This window comes from Lissotriton vulgaris, chromosome 7 (genome assembly GCF_964263255.1).
Source record: "Lissotriton vulgaris chromosome 7, aLisVul1.2, whole genome shotgun sequence".
NCBI lineage: Eukaryota > Metazoa > Chordata > Amphibia > Caudata > Salamandridae > Lissotriton > Lissotriton vulgaris.
In genome coordinates this window covers 351,290,069-351,307,629 of record NC_141695.1, presented here as the reverse complement: position 1 = coordinate 351,307,629, position 17,561 = coordinate 351,290,069, and the positions used below count along the sequence as shown (strand labels likewise).

The following is a 17,561-nucleotide window of genomic DNA, read 5'->3' as shown; positions in this document are numbered from 1 at the left end:
GGAAGAAACTTGCGGAGCATTCTGAGGATGCCGAAACAGGTGCCGGACAGGCCAAGGACGTGCGCTCTCAGAGAGAGTTTGTTATCAAGCTTAACACCCAGGTTCTTGGCAACCAAGGAGGATTGTGCCGGAGGATTGTGCCGGAGGACACATGGCGGCCCGCCACCACTGCCGCCAACTGCGCTGCGCAATGGAGACGACCGTGAGGAGATGATTGCCAGCACCCCCACTACCCCCAATCGGCCCCCGGGTCGGACTGATTAACTTTCAAGGCCGTAAACTTTTTGATATTTGGGCGGGTGCAGATTGGGGGCACTGGGATGCTGGCAATCATCGCCTCACCGCTGCAGACATGATAAGGCAAAGGGGCAGTGGAGACACCTGCAATATTGGCAAGGAGGGAGGGAAAGATGGAAGGGATGAAGGTGGGAAGAAGGGATAAGTAAAGGAGAGGATGAGAAAGTGCGGAAAGACTTCTAGGAGGAAAAGATAAATGAAGCATGCAAGTGAAGGGCAAGGGGTTGTCCGGAGGGATGACAGGAGTAGGGGATGGGAGAGAAGAAAGGAAAAATAGGCGCGGAGAGAGAAGAGCTAGAAAACTGCTTAGGTCAGACGGAAGGAAGGGAGTTTGCAAGGGAATGAAGACTGGCACAAGTGAAGGAAACCAGCGAGAAAGGAAGGAAAAACAACGGAGGAGAAGAAAAAGGGAAAGATGGTGGTAAGGGAATGAATGATTGAGGAAGGAGAAGCGAGAAGCCAGTGTGTCTCGGCTAGAAAAACCCGCAAGGCTTATATCTGAGGTACAAATCTTGGCAAAGCCAATTCAGCCAATATTTAGTGAAAATTTTGCTGTAAAATGCACCATTTTGGTCTGTCTTTTTCCAAAAATGTTCCTAGTAGTGATCGGGCTTGCTCGCTGCGCTCGCTACTTGCCAGATGGGGGCTGGTCTGGCAAAATGTTCCAAGGCTGCTTTCAGTTCACAGTCCGGCCCTGCGCCTGCCTGTTGGCTTTTTGAGGCTTTGAGGCTTTTCCTAACAAAGTGCCAATAGAGAACATTAGTGTGACCTAGAAAATAGGTAACCACTGCACCAATCAAGATGGCTCTAAAACCTGGTGGAAGGAGGGATGGTGCCCTTATAGGCTGGTGGAGAGAGGACAACCACGCAGCAGAGAGAAATGGAACAAGTGAACAATGAAACAAGGTAAGAGACATAGATAAAGAAAGAAGGGGAAAGGAGAAGATGGAGGGTGTGTGTAAAAGAGGGGAATAAGAGAAAGTATATAGAAAAGAAAGCAATGCAAGTGAAAAGATGGCGGGTAAAAGGAACATGAGTGGTATGCAGTAATAGGAGGGGAAGTAGTGGGAGTAAAATAAAGTTAAAAAACTTGAAAACTTACCTGACCGGGTCCGCGCTGCGGACGCCTCTGGTCCCCAACACGTAGCTCCATCTGGGCCCCATTTAATCCTGTAATGATCCAGCAACTCTGAGCCCCATCCACACCCCACATGATCCTGAAGACTATGCGGAGGACTTGAGCGGCTCAGTGAAGCCCTCGGGTGTCACCCGATCAGGAGAAGGCGACCGCCGCAGATTGTGCCTGGCAGCCGCCTCCCTTCACAATGAATAGAGGTAAAAAAGAGACATCTCCTGACCTCTGGGGCCTGCAAGCAGTGGCGCTAGGCATCGGACGTGGGTCGGTCGTGGGCTGGACCCCCTTCCCGGTGCCAAGAGCTGATCGCGACTCAAGCCACTGCTAAAGCACTGAGCCTGTGCTGCTGTGGGAGGTAGACGGAAACAAATGAGCGTTGCTCAATGATTTCCCCGGGCTCCTTGGGACAGTGTTCGGAGTGGCCTGCCTAGGGAGCGCTGCTCTGCTGTAATGGTGTCTCTAGGGGTCCGACCGCTGATCTCAGCGCAGTTTGGCACCAATAAGTGTGACCACGTTGCAGTGCAGTGAGAGGAGGCGGTAGAGTGGCATCACTGGATCTCCTCTGGGCCTCCGTGGAGATCGTAACCAAAAGGTGCCCAGCCCAGAGAGCATTTTTCAATCACCCGAGTGTCTGCTCCTGGGCCAGGGAGGGGTCCGTGTTGGCGCCTTCAAAGACGTCTTTTGCGTGAGTAGCTGGCTGGTGGCAACCCCTATCAGCCAATCCAGACGCTGCTCCATCAGCGCCAGGTTTGGCCTGAGCAGGGACTGTCCCCGACTGACCACTCAAACTACTTTCATATTTCCCTATTCTAATCCTTTATGGGTTCCGGAGTAGCGTGCTACTCGTCAAATAAAGCGTTCCAACACTCCATCAGGGGTAACAAGCGCTATATAAGTGCAAACCTTTTGCCCTCTTCTATTCCTTTGCTATCCTTCTGTATCCAAATAACTGACTAACATATCCACCACTCAAATTACTTTCATATTTCACTATACTAATTCAACACTAATCCTTTCTTGGGTTCCGGAGTAGCGTGCTACTTGCTGAAAAAGCGCTTTGACGTCTTGTGAGGGGTAGTAAGCTCTATATAAATGCAATTACAAAACAATAAAATACTTCCAGAATCCACCCTTTGATTCCACCTGACTCCTTCAAGTCGTCTCCAGAGGCATCTTCTTTGAAGTCTCCCTTTGTCATATATGGCAGGTTCAGACGTCACTTCACCTCTATGTAGCCTTATTCCCTGGTGCTTGTAACCTGGATCTTGGGACATCCATGGGTGGGGTGGCTCTCCAACCTCTTTTTTTCCAAATAATTTTTGGGGGGTCCTCCAGGAAGGGTCCTTCTTTAAAACTTCAACCGCGACTTCTCCTTTGCCTTTCATTGGGCACACAGCTGTATTTCCACTCTGCACTGAGCCTCCGTGGGGTTCCTTGGTACTTACCTTGGGGTATTCCTTGTGTCCTCAGCTCCTCTGAGTCTTCTGGTCCAAGTGCCGTTCTCCTATGCAGTTCGCATTCCACTTTCTTAGTATATGGTTTGGTCGCCCCCTGGAGACCAGTGTATATTTGTGCTACTTACCTGATTATTTTCAAGTATTCTTATGTATTGTGTTGAAATCTCCAGGTATTAATATACCAGTGTGTTAGTGATTGAGCTATGTAATAAGTAGACTTATTTTTACAAACACTATGTGTGTTTAAAAAAAAACCTCGAATCTACACTGTTGATTAAATGTGGTCAAACAAGCCGCTTTACACTCCTTCAAGATAAGCCTGAAGGCTGCTCTCCACAGCTACCAATTTGAGAGCTTTCTGTAATTATCAAAGACCCCTAAAATCACCATAAGGATTGTCTGGATTAGTGCAGGGTGCACCACTTGAATAAGTGTGCACCAAAATACTAAGCGAGACTCCTACAACTGCTTTGTTTAATTTTGGCCATACTCCTCCTATAAACTTATGAAAAACAAAAATCTAAACTGCTAGATATGGTACAAGAATCAAACCTTTCAAAAATCTTCAAATGTTAATATCTTACCAGTAATAAGTTCAGTTCAAAGGAAATGTTCATAGAAGTCCAACTATCTTCGACTGAATACCTAAGAATCAGATTGTAACAACAAAATTACGATAGAAGATTTAGACAGATTCAAAAATTATTCAATGCTGATTTTCTCACATTTTAGCTCACAACGGATTTGGGACGATGCTTCAAAAAGACACAGATATGGCCTGATTTCAATTTTGGTGGATGGGTTACTTCGTCACAACGGTGACGGGTATCTCATTCACCGAAATATAAATCCCATAATAGCCTATGGGATTTATGTTTCAGGATATCAGTCATTGTTGTGATGCAGTAACCCGTCCACCAAAATTGGAATCAGGTCCATAGACTTTCAATGAAATATGTCTGCCATAGTTAAATCTTTGTCAGATATACCCATTCAGGTGCTGCATACGTGTTGTTTAGTACTCCTATTCTTGTAGATCAAGTGACTTACTGGATTTTCGGAATCTCTTTCACTCAAATCTGTTTTCGTTTGTTTGGTTTCTTCTACAATTGTTTTTAGCTTTCGGTCTTCTTTGATGCTCTTTTCCTCCCTTTCCCACTCTCAGGCCATCCATCATGGATCTAGATTTCATGTTCAGACCCTCTTATGACAGATGCTGCGTCTTCATCTTCACTTGCCACAAGATCTGTGCACTTGTCAACTGGAACAGCTAGATTTCCTCTGGCAGTTTTTGGACTTCAAAATTTAGATTTTTGGTTTTCTCAAGTTTGAGTTTGTTGTGCTTGTTCTTGTTGCACAAATTCTTCATGTCTCAATCAGTCAATCAACTGTACTTCTAAAGAGCTGCTTATCACCCGTGAGGGTATCCAGCTGCTGGGCTGTGAGTTTCAGTTGAAGAGCCAGGTCTTGAGTTTCTTACTGAAGTTCGTCAGTGAAGGTGATGTTGAGGAGTGAAGGGTGTTCGAGAACTTGGCAGTGAGGTGGAAAAAGGAGCATCCTCTAGTGCAGCAGAGGCAGATACGGGGTGTTTGTGTGAGGGCGAGGTGGACGGAGAAGAAGTTTCTGGATGGTTTGCGGATGTTCAGGTGGTGCTTCAGATATGCTAGACCTTAGTCATGGAGGGCTTTGTATACGAAGGTCAGTAGTTTGAACTGGCATCTTTCCTGGATGGGGAGCCAGTGGAGGTCTCTCAAATGCTGGGCGATGTGGGTTCTTTTAAGCAGGTTGAGGATCAGTCTGGCTGCTGCGTTCTGAATTGCCTGGAGCCTTCATATGAGTTTGATGGCGGTGCCTGCATAGAGCGTGTTGCCGTAGTCCAGGTGGCTTGTGATGCGGGCCTGCTTCACTCTTCTCCGGGTGCTGATGGAGAGCCAATTGAATATTCTGCACCGCATGCAGGGAGTGTGGAATCCGGCTAAGGAGACGGCGCTGACCTGGTTCATGGATGGAGAGTGTGCAGTCCAGGATGATGCCGAGTTTGCGGGCATGGTCTTTTAGTGTGGGGGTGGGTCTAAATTCCAATGGCCACTAGGTGTTATTTATGTTATGTTATTTATTCTTTTGTATAGCGCAACGGTTACTCAAAAAGAGTGTCCCGGCGCTTTAGGTAAGGAGAACTGATTCGCAATAACATAACACAGTAAAAAGAGAGTACAGAACAAACAGGTAAAAAAGGGACTGCTGGGAGGTCTACTGGGCAAACAACCAGGTTTTAAGACCTCTCCTAAAGTCATGAAGACTAGTAGTGGGAGCGGAAGCGAATTCCACATCTGTGGAGCCAGCAGGCTGAAGGAACGGCCGCCCAGGCGCGCTCTCTTAACTCGAGGGACAACCGCCAGGAGCAAAGATTCTGACCTCAGAGAGCGAGCCGGATGGTAAAAGGCCAGTCTCTTTTGGAGATGCTTTGCTCCCACAGCGTGGAGAGCTTTGTAGGCCAAAGTCATCGCCTTAAAGGCGATCCGTTTGCGGATGGGTAGCCAGTGCAGCGTCAACAATAGACCCGAGACGCTGACACGTCTGTTTAGACCAAAAATGGCCCTGGCCGCCGCATTCTGCGCAACTTGAAGCCGCTGCAACAGGTACTCTGGTAGGCCCAGGTAAAGAATGTTGGCGTAATCCAACCTGGAGCCTATCAGAGCCTGCACAGTCAGCCTCCTGTGCTCCTCCGGCAAAAACCTCTGCAGCATCTTTAATAGACCGAAACAGGTGCCGGTCACCCCAAGGATCTGGGCTTTCATCGTCAGCCCCTTGTCCATCTTAACCCCCAAGTTTTTAGCCATAGGGGAAGAACCGGACGGAGGGAACATATCGATGGGCCACCAGGCCTGCCAGCTAGGCTCCGTATCGCACCCGAAAAAGAGTACCTCGGACTTATCGGAATTGCACTTGAGGCTGTTCAGTTGGAACCATGTGAACACAGCCCCAAGGCAATTCCGGATACTCTCCCCGTCAAAGTCTGCCCCTCTCTCGCAAGAAAAGAGGAGCTGGGTGTCGTCGGCATACGACACGATCCGGGCACCAAACGACTCCGCCACCGCCGCCAAAGGGGTCATAAAGATGTTAAAGAGGGTCGGGCTCAATATAGCCCTGAGGGACCCCGACTCCCAAAGGCGGCATCACGGCGGTGTCAGGCGATGTCCAGACCGTTTGCCGGCGACCAGCTAGAAAGGACGAAAACCAGCTGAGCACCGTCCCCCGAAGGCCAATCTCATAGAGTCTTGCGAGAAGGCCATCATGGGGGACGGTGTCAAAAGCCCCCGACAAGTCCAACAACACCAACATGACTTTGCCCCCGGTATCCAACACCCCTTTGATAGTTTCAGAAACCTCAAGGAGCGCGGTCTCGGTGCTACGATTTGAACGGAAGCCAGACAGGGAGTCATGTAAGATCTCGTGGGTCTCCAAAAAATTGGAGAGCACCGTCTGAACGTGTTTCTCCAAAATTTTAACGAGAGCCGGCAACAAAGAAATCGGCCTATAATTGGCTGGGACCTTCGGGTCAAGACCCGGTTTTTTAAGCAGCGGGATGACCATTGCCTGCTTCCAGACTGGCGGAACCACTCCCTGCCTCAACAAGAGATTCAGAAGAGGGTTCGCCAGTGGATTGATCACTTCCGCCAACTTACCCAAAAGCTTGGCTGGGCAAGGGTCAAGTGGAGACCCAGATTTCAAATTGCCCATAAGCGCTAAGGAGGCTGGGGCTGGCAACGATGGAAACTCAGCCAATATGACGCCCTGCGAGGCCGGAGGGAACATACCGGCCTCGGATGTAAACGGCCTAACAGGTGCTCCCGATGGAAAAGAGTCCTGTATGAGTTTTATCTTGCTTGTGAAAAAACAAGCAAGGTCAGCCGCCCAGGATTCTAAGGGCACCTCTTCCGATGTAATGGTCCAAGGAGAAATACATTCTCTGACTATGGTAAAGATCTCCTTGCTGGAGTTAGAGGCCGCTTCAATTCTCCCCGCAAGATAGGCTTTTTTTTCAAGGCGGATATCCTGGTGGTAAGCCTTAACCACAGCCTTGTAGGCCAACCTGTCCATACTATCATAGTGTGCCCGCCAGGCCCTTTCGGCTACCTTACACTGCTGCCGCTTAGCCCACAGTGCAGTGGTAAACCAAGGGGCCGAGACCCGCTTAGATGTCAAGCGGGGGGGCAACACCGGGGCCAGGTCGTTAAGCCTATCGGAAAGCCATGCTTGCAGGGACTCCAAATCTCTCTCCAGCTCACCGGAGAGAAGACAGGGATGATCCAAGGCAGCCTGAGCCAGCATCTCAGAGGTCACTCTGTTGAACGCTCTGAACGCTCGTCCCCGTTGCTGTGGGACAGAGATGGACGACCTGGCAGTGCCACTGATTGCGAATTTGGCCAGCCAATGATCAGACCACAGAACCGGGAGGTGTTGCTCCAGGGGGAAGTGTGGCGGTCAAAAAACAGCCCTTTAGTTTTGTCAGTGTTGAGCTTCGTGCAGTTTTTCTTCATGCAGGTGGAAACGTTTCTCATGCAGTTGTGAAAGTTTGACTTAAGGTGGGAGCAGCTAAGAGGACAAGCTGGGTGTCGTCCGTGTAGGAAATAATGTTGATTTGGGTTCCGACAATGTTTACTAGTTGCATCATGTAGATGTTGAAGCGGGTCGGACTGAGGACTGAACCTTGAGGGAAGCCACAGATGGTGTGCTTCGGTTGTGAGGTGAAGGGAGGGAGACAGGTTCTCTGGGTGCCTCCTGTTAGAAAAGATGCCATTCATCTAAGGGCATCATATTCGATTCCGATCTGGCATAGTCGTTTGATGAGTGTGTGGTGGGCGACACCGTTGAAGGCCGCAGAGAGATCGAGAAGGATTAGGGCGGCAGATTCTCCTCTGTCTAGTAGGGGGTCCGATGTCATCTGTTGCGGTGGTCAGAGCCGTCTTGGTGCCTTGGTTGGCTCTAAATCCTATTTTGAAGGGGTCTAGTAGGTTGTTTCTGTCCTGGTGTTCAGTGATTTGGCTGTGGATGGCCTTTTCCAGGACTTTGGTGGGAAACAGGAACAGTGAGATGCGGGTGGGATTTCTGTAAATTTCTGAGGTCTGTGGAGGGTTTCTTGAGGAGGGCCTGACCTCTGAGTGTTTTCAGGCATTGTGAAAGATGGCTGAGGTGATGGAGGCATTGAGGATGGTGGTGAGTTGGTGGCTGATCTTGTGGCTTCTGAGGTTGAACAGTTAATGAGGGCATAGGTCGGAGGGGGCTCCCCAAGAGTTAGAGTTCATTAAGGCAGTTCTATTTGGTGTGCTGACCTGTTTCCATGCGGTGAATGTGTGGTCACTGGAGATCTCCGTGGGGGTGAGTAGGTCGGTGGGTTGAGGATCGAAGTTTCTGTATGTGCTAACTATCTTGCTGTGGAAGTGGACTGCTAGAGCGTCGCACAGTTTTTGTGAGGCAGAGCCTCGCTACACTATCCTGTCTTGTAGTTCCAACTAATCCGTAGGATCTGCACATTGTTTGGACAACATAAACTAAGGGGTGTCTAGACTGATTCTGGACACCCCGCAGCATATGTTGGCCTATAGACCATCTTGCTCTCTTATTATGGCCTCTGTGAATACAACAAATGCTTAGCACTACCCTCTGATATGGCCTCTGTGAATACAACAAATGCTTAGCACTACCCTCTGATAAGCCTAACTGCTTGCCTGCATTACCACAAAAGACAGTGTTCATATTATCTACTTTGGCCTCTGTAAACCAATTGGGGACCCAATAAATTCTCTGCACAGAGCACTTATTGTATAGAGAGCAAGCGCCCTACATTGTTGGCAGCGGTAGGGTCTACTACTTTCTGTTTGCGGATTCCACTTGGTCAATAAGTGAAGCTAGTAAATCCCAAAATTGTCTTCAGTTAAAAGTGAATTTTATTTTTCAGATTTATCTATGTTTTACTTAAATTCAGAAATGTAACTGATGGTGTCCTGGTTAAGTCCCTGAAGTCTACAGCGGTTTACGATTTAAAAACTCACTGTAGTGAGAACCAATGTTACCTCTAATTTTTTCCCTCTGTGTGCGGCAGTGTAGGGTCTCTGTGCGCTGAAGCCATGGCTAAGTGTACCAGGAACTAGCCACGTGTGTGTGCAGCGCCAAATATCACTCCAAACTTTAGCTTAAAAAACTGAAAAGATGCTGCATTTCTATACATACAGAGCCAGGTTAAGGGGCTTAAGGCAGATTTGCAATTTGGATACACACGCCATGACATGAATTGAGTACACAGGCAACTACACTTCAGGTTTAGAAAAGCATAAGACTCCAACAGTGCAAACAATACAGTAACTCATTGCCATTAACAGTGAGGGCCACCGGAAATAAGCCAGAAATACACTGCTAGAAATAGCGAGGAAGCAGAAACTGGAAATAAGCAAGATATACACTGCCATGAAAAGTGAGGATCTGCTACACTGGAAACAAGCCAGAAGTACATGCTCAATATAAGTGAGGACTCAACTGGAATTGAGCCAGAAATCCACTGCCATTAACAGTGAGGATCTAGACACTTGAGATAAGCCAGAAATATACTGCCATTAAAGGTGAGGGCCCAGATACTGCTGTCATCAGCCAGGCTAGCTTGAATCCAGTGGCAAAGTGAGCAAGGGACCCACGTCTGGGCATACCCTGCCAACTTAGGGCGAACAAAGCAAAACCAAAGGGGATGATGGGGGGAGTGTTGAACATTGCAAGCACTCACCCCCAGTCAACTGATCTGAGTTTAATCCATCATCATTCTTAGGCTCACTTCGCCACCCCAGTTCAGACATGGCCATATGCAAATCAGTCTGACTCTGTGCCTCATGGGAACAGTCCAGCCCGAAATGCCAAGCCATGTCTTCCCTGGACCGTAAACAACCATCCTGGGACCGGTTTCTGGCTAATCAGTCGTTATCAGCCAGGCTAGCTTGAATCCAGTGGCAAAGTGAGCATAGTTTCACAACTGTCATAAGACTGGACACTGAACTGAAGACCATGCCTATCCCTAAAAGAATTCTAATACTACTACTCCAGTTACCACTGGGATTGCAAGTCTCCAGGTGGGATCCCTAGAGTGCCTTGAGCAAATCAGAGTGCACACAGAAGCTACACTAAACTCCGAGGGTGAGGTGTGCCTTGCAACCCAAGCGGTTTGGACTATTAATATAGACAAATTAAATAGCAGCCCTTGACTAATGGAACAGGGTAGAAGCCCTGCGGGATACAGGTGCCATAGTCACCATGGTGACACAAAAACTGGTTTCTCCAAGATAGTGCCAGACTTGACAGACCTATCCAGTCACCAAACCTGACAATGTCACTAATGTCCATCCCATGGTGACCTTAGAATGGGGAGGGGTTACTGGCCTGAAACAGGCAGAGGTCTCTTCTGCAATCCCAGTCAAATTTCTGCTAGGTAATTATTTAGAGTCCTCAGCAGGGTCTGAGGTCGAGTTTAAGTCCCATGCAGCCATGCTGGGAATTCCTAAATGGGTAAACATAAAAACCAGAGCACAGAGCAAGGCTCGGGGTGAAAAAGAGGTACTGGAACTTGAAATGATGCACCAGCATTGCAGGATAAAAAGTAAGCCAGCTTCTGAACAGTCACAAGCTCAGGTTCCCTCTCCTTAGGGAGAAGACCTATCAGCCTCAGAGGGATCTGAGCCCCAGGAATTTGGACCTTACACAGCGCAGTTCCTAAGCTAAGGGGATGATCCTCTAGGGAAGAGCTGTGCCAACGGCAGAGGACCTGCCCTACTCTTGAAAGCCTGACACAGCAAGCTGCTGCACCGGAACAGGGAGATATTAATGGCTCCCACAGGACATACTGGGAGGAACGGTTCATGTACAAAGAGGCCAGAGACCTCAAACCTGGTGCCACCAGGCAAGTGGCAGTGCCTCAGCAGTTCAGACAGTTTCTCCTTACATAGTCACAAAAGCCCCCTAGCTGGGCATCTTGGCCAAACCAAAACTTCGAGTAGGCTTGTCAGCCACTTCTACTGGCCAAACATGTCCCAGAAGGTGAAGGAGTTTAGCAACTTTTGTGCCACCTGCCAAGCCAGAGGCAAAGCAAGTGTCTACCGAAGGGCCCCCTTAATTCCACTTCCAGTGGTTGGGGGGTACCCTTTGAAAAGGTTTGAATTGCCATGGTCTGTCCCTTTGACCATCCAATTGCATCAAGAGACAGATTTATGCTGGTAGTAGTGGATCATGCTACCAGGTTACCTGAAGCAATTCTCCTTCGGACTACTACTGCTCCTGCAGTGGTGAAGGCCCTCATTGGTATCTTTACCACAGTGGGTTTTCCTAAGGAGGTGGTGCAGGACAGAGGAACAAACGTCATGTGTGGCTACCTGAAACACATATGGACTGAATGTGGAGCAGCTTACAAACAGATGGACTGGTTGAAAGATTCAATGCAATCCGTTAAAGGCATGATCATGTCCTTTTGCCATACCTCCTTTATACTTACAGAGAATTGCCACAGAAGGGAGTAGGATTTTCCCCATTTGAACTTTTTTGCTATCCTGTGAGGGTACACCTTTGTCTGGTTAGGGAAGGCTGGGATAGATCTCTCAAAGAGCCTCAACAAGATATTGTTGACTCTGTACTAGGCCTATGTTTCAGGACGGCGGAGTACATGTGGAAAACAAGCAAAAACATTGAGGCCAGCCAAGAGCTTCAAAAAAATCTGGTATTAGCAAAAGGCTGACGGTATGGATTTTGGAGCCTATGGCACCTAGGTAACTCTAGGACTAATGGCGTGAGCCCTATCCTTTAAATGAAAGGTGAGGTCACCTATTTGGTTGACCTAAGCACTAGCAGGAGCCCAAAAGGGTCACCCATGTTATCCACCTTAAAGGTTTCCACAACAGGGATGAAGTGCCTATCTGGAGGTCACTGATGAGGATCAGGAAGCAGAGTGAACTTCTCCCTGACCTCATCTCCAGCAACCCCTAAGATGGGTCAGTAGATGGAGTGACCTTTTCGGACACCCTCTCCGCCCAATGGCAAGCTGACTGCAGGCAAGTCCTGGAGCAGTATTCTGAACTCTCCTCCTTAAACCCTGAACAGACACAATGCTGTACCCGTGACGTGGACACTGGAGACAGCATACTTCTCAAAAAACTGATCTATCGACAGTCTGGCCATGTTAAAGAGAGTAACAAAGCTGAAGTCAGCAAAATGTTGGAGTTAGGGGTTACTAAAACAGCTGTCAATTCCTGGGTAGCTCAGTGGTCTTAGTCCTCAAGCTTCACTCCAAGGGTGGTAAACCAGAAATTAGGTTTTGGGTGGACTACAGAGGTCTCAATGCTGTCACTAATGCTATATTCAATATAGGTACCCCAATATAGGCCCGGGTAACATCCCAACCTTTCACCTATATTCGTATCTACATTACATACATAACGGGCTGCTAGGATAGACCCTTTACCTAGTTACGGTACTACTTACAGTACATGGGGTTTTCCCAGAACAATAGACTCATACATTAAGTATGAGGATCCTTAGATACTTGGAAACCCAGCAGGACTACCATCTCCTTCATAAGAACTATGGACAAGGTTCATTCTCGACGTCCTCCTAAGTCCGACAATGGCACAGCAAGGCAGAACCCCTGGGGGTATCTTTGGGTATATAAACATCACATCTTGCTGAGATAGTCAGAGGAGATCAGGACTTCCCTGCCGACACATTGACGCGAGACGCTGCGGTTCCTGCATGCAGATACTCCAGCTCGCAGTGGTCCAACATCCCTTGCAGGTGTTCCACTTGAGATCAAGACGGGGTCCCACAGTCTCTCACTTCAGGTAATGGGGTTGACCTAATCCTAGAGGGATTCTTGGCTTAATGCCTACACACGTGCTAGGTATACTTAGGTACATCTAGTTAGTGTAGCCTCGTAGGAGTACGCATTTTATTGTCATGTATTTTATATACTTGCCTGTATTCATGGTTATAGCAAAATGGTAGAAATCTACCATCCTTTTCCCTTTTTAGTGCTTCGAATCATTTATATCCATTTCTGTCTAGTAGTTGTTTCAGGACACCTACTTTACACCAGAATGATCAGTGTTCAATAAATGCTTATTGAAAAACGTCCATACCGTTTTACCTGTGTATCTCCCTGAGACTGATTGAGCACGAGAGACTGAGCAAAAAGTATTGCACTGTTTCCACTGTCCTGAGGGATCAGGGTTGTCATGTTCGATAGTTGCCAAGAACTAGTCTCTCCTTGGTAAGAGGAGTTTATAGTGGCACTGTGAGCTATCTGGTATGCAAGCTAACATACCCGGTAGGGGTGCCTAGAATCAGTCTGGCACCAATCCTTCAGTGTACATTGTCTAAAAGCGCAGATCCTATATAGGTTTTATAGGAACTACACGACATGGCGCCGCCAAAGTTGGTTGGGTACACATTCAACAGTCAAATATGAATAGTTCAGTTGTGAGACCCTACTCACATTTCCCAACAGACGTCTGGAATGGGAGGGTACAAAAAATCTGCAGCAGCCGAGTAGGCAAAATCCTATGTATTGACTTTTGGTTAATCAAGTTTGAAGGACACAATGTTCCTATTGTGCATAACACCTCATCTCAGTTCCCTTGGAAAAACACTTCTTACTAAAAACAATAACTGAGCAGCAGGATGACATTGTGTGTGAACTCCATATAACAGTCCAGGAGGAAGAAGATGCAGATACAATACATCTTTCAGAAAATGTTAGAAATACCATCACCTTAAATATAACAACGATCGGGGTTAAGCACAAAGGACCGGGGCCAGGTAGGGGTATCCAAAATTCATAATACAACACGAACACCCGGCTCCGTACTAGCCTACACTCCTACTATTTATGGAGTAACGGGCAGACTATTCTTGTATCTGTCCGAATAGAATTTTTATTAAATAGTCTTTAAACTGATCAAAAACTATTTTTTCAAAAGACTGAAAAAGAAACACATATTTCTCAAATTGACACAGAAACCATCACATATAAATAACACAATCCACAGTCAAAAACAAATTGAACATACATCAAAATAAGAATTATTTGCAACAAATTACAACAAACTTCAAAATCACTAAATAAATACAAACATGAAACTAATACAAAAAACATTTAAAACTTGCATCATCTGTGAAAAACACAAAAGTAATTGTGAAAAATGTCCAATTTAATGGACTAAACTTGTTATTTCAGCAAGAATATCACAAGAGTGTTAGAAATAATGAATTCATCTTTAATATATCCAACACTAAACACATTTAGATTTAACTAAATGCCTCTCGAAATGCCAACGGGTTTCAAGACCCAGGCTGGATAGTACTGGGACTCTCGTTAGGGCTTAAAACAAATGATCAGGATATTCTAAAACAACAAAAAATTAAAAACGTGATGCAACAACAGCATCAACCCCAAAACTATCTTTCTCTCTCATATATATTGCTGATTTATTGTGTACCTGATTCTTTAAGTAGGAGCAGCCGCTCCAGTTCGTCAGTGGACTCGTTCTACCGTAGCTTTAAAGCGCCACGTGCATACTTTTAACTGTGTGTAATTCTGCAAGAGAAGATCATTGATAAAATGTAAACTTCTACTCTATTCTCTACTTGCCTCTAAACCTTTAAATGCCGGAAAAAATAATTTGTTTAAAGTACCTTGCACAAAGGCTGCGGAGCATGGACCGGAACTATTCAAAAGGGGACTCGCAAATCTACAAGAAGGGGAAAGTATGTTGTATTCATTAAAAGAAATGTTTATGAAGCGGCTGCACTGTACGATTTAAAATCAGTTGTCATGTGGACTTACTGTGCATGAGTTTGTCCGATATTAGACTCTGCAAAAGGCAGGCTTTTCTTCTGCTCAAATGCGAGCCTCGCATTCACCGGAAAAGTTTCTAGAAAGCAAGCGTGAACGCATTAGGCTTGCAGGCATGTATCAATTTAATATTCATGGATTTGCTTGTAATCAAAGAATTGCAGGGAAGAAGCAAATCAACGTACTTATATCGACTTCATTAGACACACTGGATTAACTCTCGCACGGCATCTCTCACTAGAGCACTTCCTGGTTGTGAAAGCTATAAACCCTGGGTTGCAAGTCTTTCAACCAATCAAAACCTTTTACTATTACTCATTTTGTGCATGGCAAAGTACTGCATTGTGGGACATGTGGTAACTAAACTAAATTCTACTTTATTCGGTCATGTTACTTAACCCAGAGGAAGCACTATTGAACTTTAAAATGAGGTAGGCTTCCTCTCTCAACAAAGCAGCGTTGATGTCAAAATCATGTTTTGATGTGTCAATGCAAGACTACACGGTCCATTTGAAATCCTTTTCACAGTGAGGTTTATCAATAAAATGTTGCACCATGGGAGTGGTCAGAAGCTTCTTTTTGATCCTTGAACGGTGCTGTGTGATTCTTTGATTTATCTGTTGGTTTGCTTTGCCTTTATACAGCAAGGCGTATGGACAAACAACCACATATACATTATTTTTTGATTTACAGTTTGTAAGCGCCGAATGTCGCCATTTGATGCCATTATGCAAAAATTCAGCGCACTTGATTGTGGAATCACAAGCCGCGCACATGCCGAATTTATGATGGCCCTCAATAGGTTTTAAATGCCATTGTTATCTTAAGGACTGTTATTTTTGAATTTTGAATAGGAAAAATGTCTGCCCGTACTAGTTGTTGCCCAATGCTTCGATTTTTTCGCATGGCGAACAGTGGTTTTGGAAAAACACATTCTAATTTTTCAAGCAAATGCCAATTTTTAATATGACTTGCCTAAACCTATTCGTATCTGGACCAAACGTGGTTGTACAAATCATGCGTTCTAATGGAGGTTTCTCCTTTTGTAAGAGGTCCTCAGTTTACCACGCTCTTTTTATTGCATGCTTGAAAAGCTTTTTAGGATATCAACGAAGGATCATCTGTTCTTTAAAGATTGCCGCATTATGCTCACAGTCCTATTTTGATGAACAGTTGCGCCGTATTCGCAATACTTGACTGTATGGGAGATTTTCCCTCAAACTCCTAGATGGAGCAAAATGGCCTGTACTAGCGGCTTATACACCACATCCTGACATTGTCACAATGCCAGTAGGAGACTTACGTACACTTTGCAAAGAACTAATAAGACTTTACAAGAACATGACAGTTCAGGATGAGAACACTCATACTCCAGCCAACCACGACTATACCAACAGGTCCGATTCAAACATCGACAAGGAGTAGTGTCTGTCCTGTAACTCCAGTTCTTTAGTCGGGGTATCTCTGTTATAGTCATAATCTAGTGAATAGTCCCGCTCATGAGCGTGGACCCCGGAGCAATCAAAAATAATCTCGTAAATTGTCAAAAAATGCCGACCTACACTGACACTTAGGAGAGAATTTAAAGACAGATAATGCAGCCTATATCCACAGGCTACACTGTCCAGTACTTCAACTAGAAATTCCTCCAAAAACCACAAACAGCACAGCCTGTCCAGCTTTCCCTCACAGAGAAAACTTCCCTTTTCTCACAAAAACCTCTGGAATGATGGAGATGAAGGGTTGGACAGACAAGCCCCATAGGCTGCCATTATGTGACTCAGACAGGGATACTGTGCCTTTAAGAAAACTTTCCAGAACTCTCTCAGTATCCCAGAATGCACAGCAGGTCCCTTTTACTTTCAGTTCTTTTTGAAGGCGTAACACGCCAGACCTGTAGCATTCCTCACATGAATATCTTTCTCCACCGGGAAGGAGGGCGGGCGCTTATGACTATAACAGAGATACCCGTACTACAGAACTGGAGTTACAGGACAGAAACTACTCCTTCTGTAGTAGGGGATCTCTGTGTATTGTCATAATCTAGTGAATAGCATGGCAAGCCCATCCCCACACCAAAGCGGCGGTGGAGAATAAAAGAAACAGCACCACTACTGTGCGAACAGATTTCGCAGCGAAGCCTGCCCAACCTGAGCATCTGTCCTGGCATCAGTGTCCAGACAGTAATGCTTATCAAAGGTATGGACCGACTTCCAAGTGTCCGCCTTGCAGATTTCTGCAATGGGAACATTACGTAGCAAAGCAGTCGTGGCAGCTTTACCCCTGGTGGAATGAGCCTTAGGTTTACCCCCTAAGGTCTTATTAGCCTTCTGGTATACAGGACACAATCCCCCTCGAAATGGACTGTTTAGAGGTAGCAAGACCGGTCCTGACTGATCCATAATTGATAAACAATTGGTCTGACCTACGAATATCTTTGGTTTTATCCAGATAAAATTTCAACACCCTCCTAACATCCAGGGAATGTAGACACCTTTCCGCTGGAGATGAAGGATTCTGAAAAAACATAGGTAAAGTTATGGTCTGGTTTACATGGAAATCAGAGATAACCTTTAGAAGAAATTTAAGGTGAGTATGCATAACAACCTTAGCAGCATGAAATACAGTATAAGGTTCTTGGCAACACAACGCCTGAATTTTACTCACCCTGCGCGCCGAAGTAATGGCCACGAGGAACGCCGCCTTCCAGGACAGGTGCTGCAACGAAGCCTTATGCATCGGTTCAAAAGGCTCCTTCGTCAATCTGGACAGCACCACATTCAATTCCCATGAA

The 17,561-nt window shown here is 46.3% G+C and overlaps 1 long non-coding RNA gene across 1 annotated transcript in view; it reads right to left on the bottom strand.

Moving 5' to 3' along the window:
* LOC147701572 (uncharacterized) overlaps positions 1–14,992 on the bottom strand; it is a 110,447-nt gene extending 95,455 nt beyond the window's left edge. The window contains exons 1-5 of the long non-coding RNA XR_015297189.1: positions 14,953–14,992; positions 14,759–14,846; positions 14,608–14,663; positions 14,412–14,509; positions 3,474–3,534 (exon numbers count right to left, since the gene is read on the bottom strand). This is a non-coding gene — a long non-coding RNA (uncharacterized LOC147701572). The remainder of the gene's footprint in view (positions 1–3,473; positions 3,535–14,411; positions 14,510–14,607; positions 14,664–14,758; positions 14,847–14,952) is intronic.
* Positions 14,993–17,561: the final 2,569 nt, after the last annotated feature.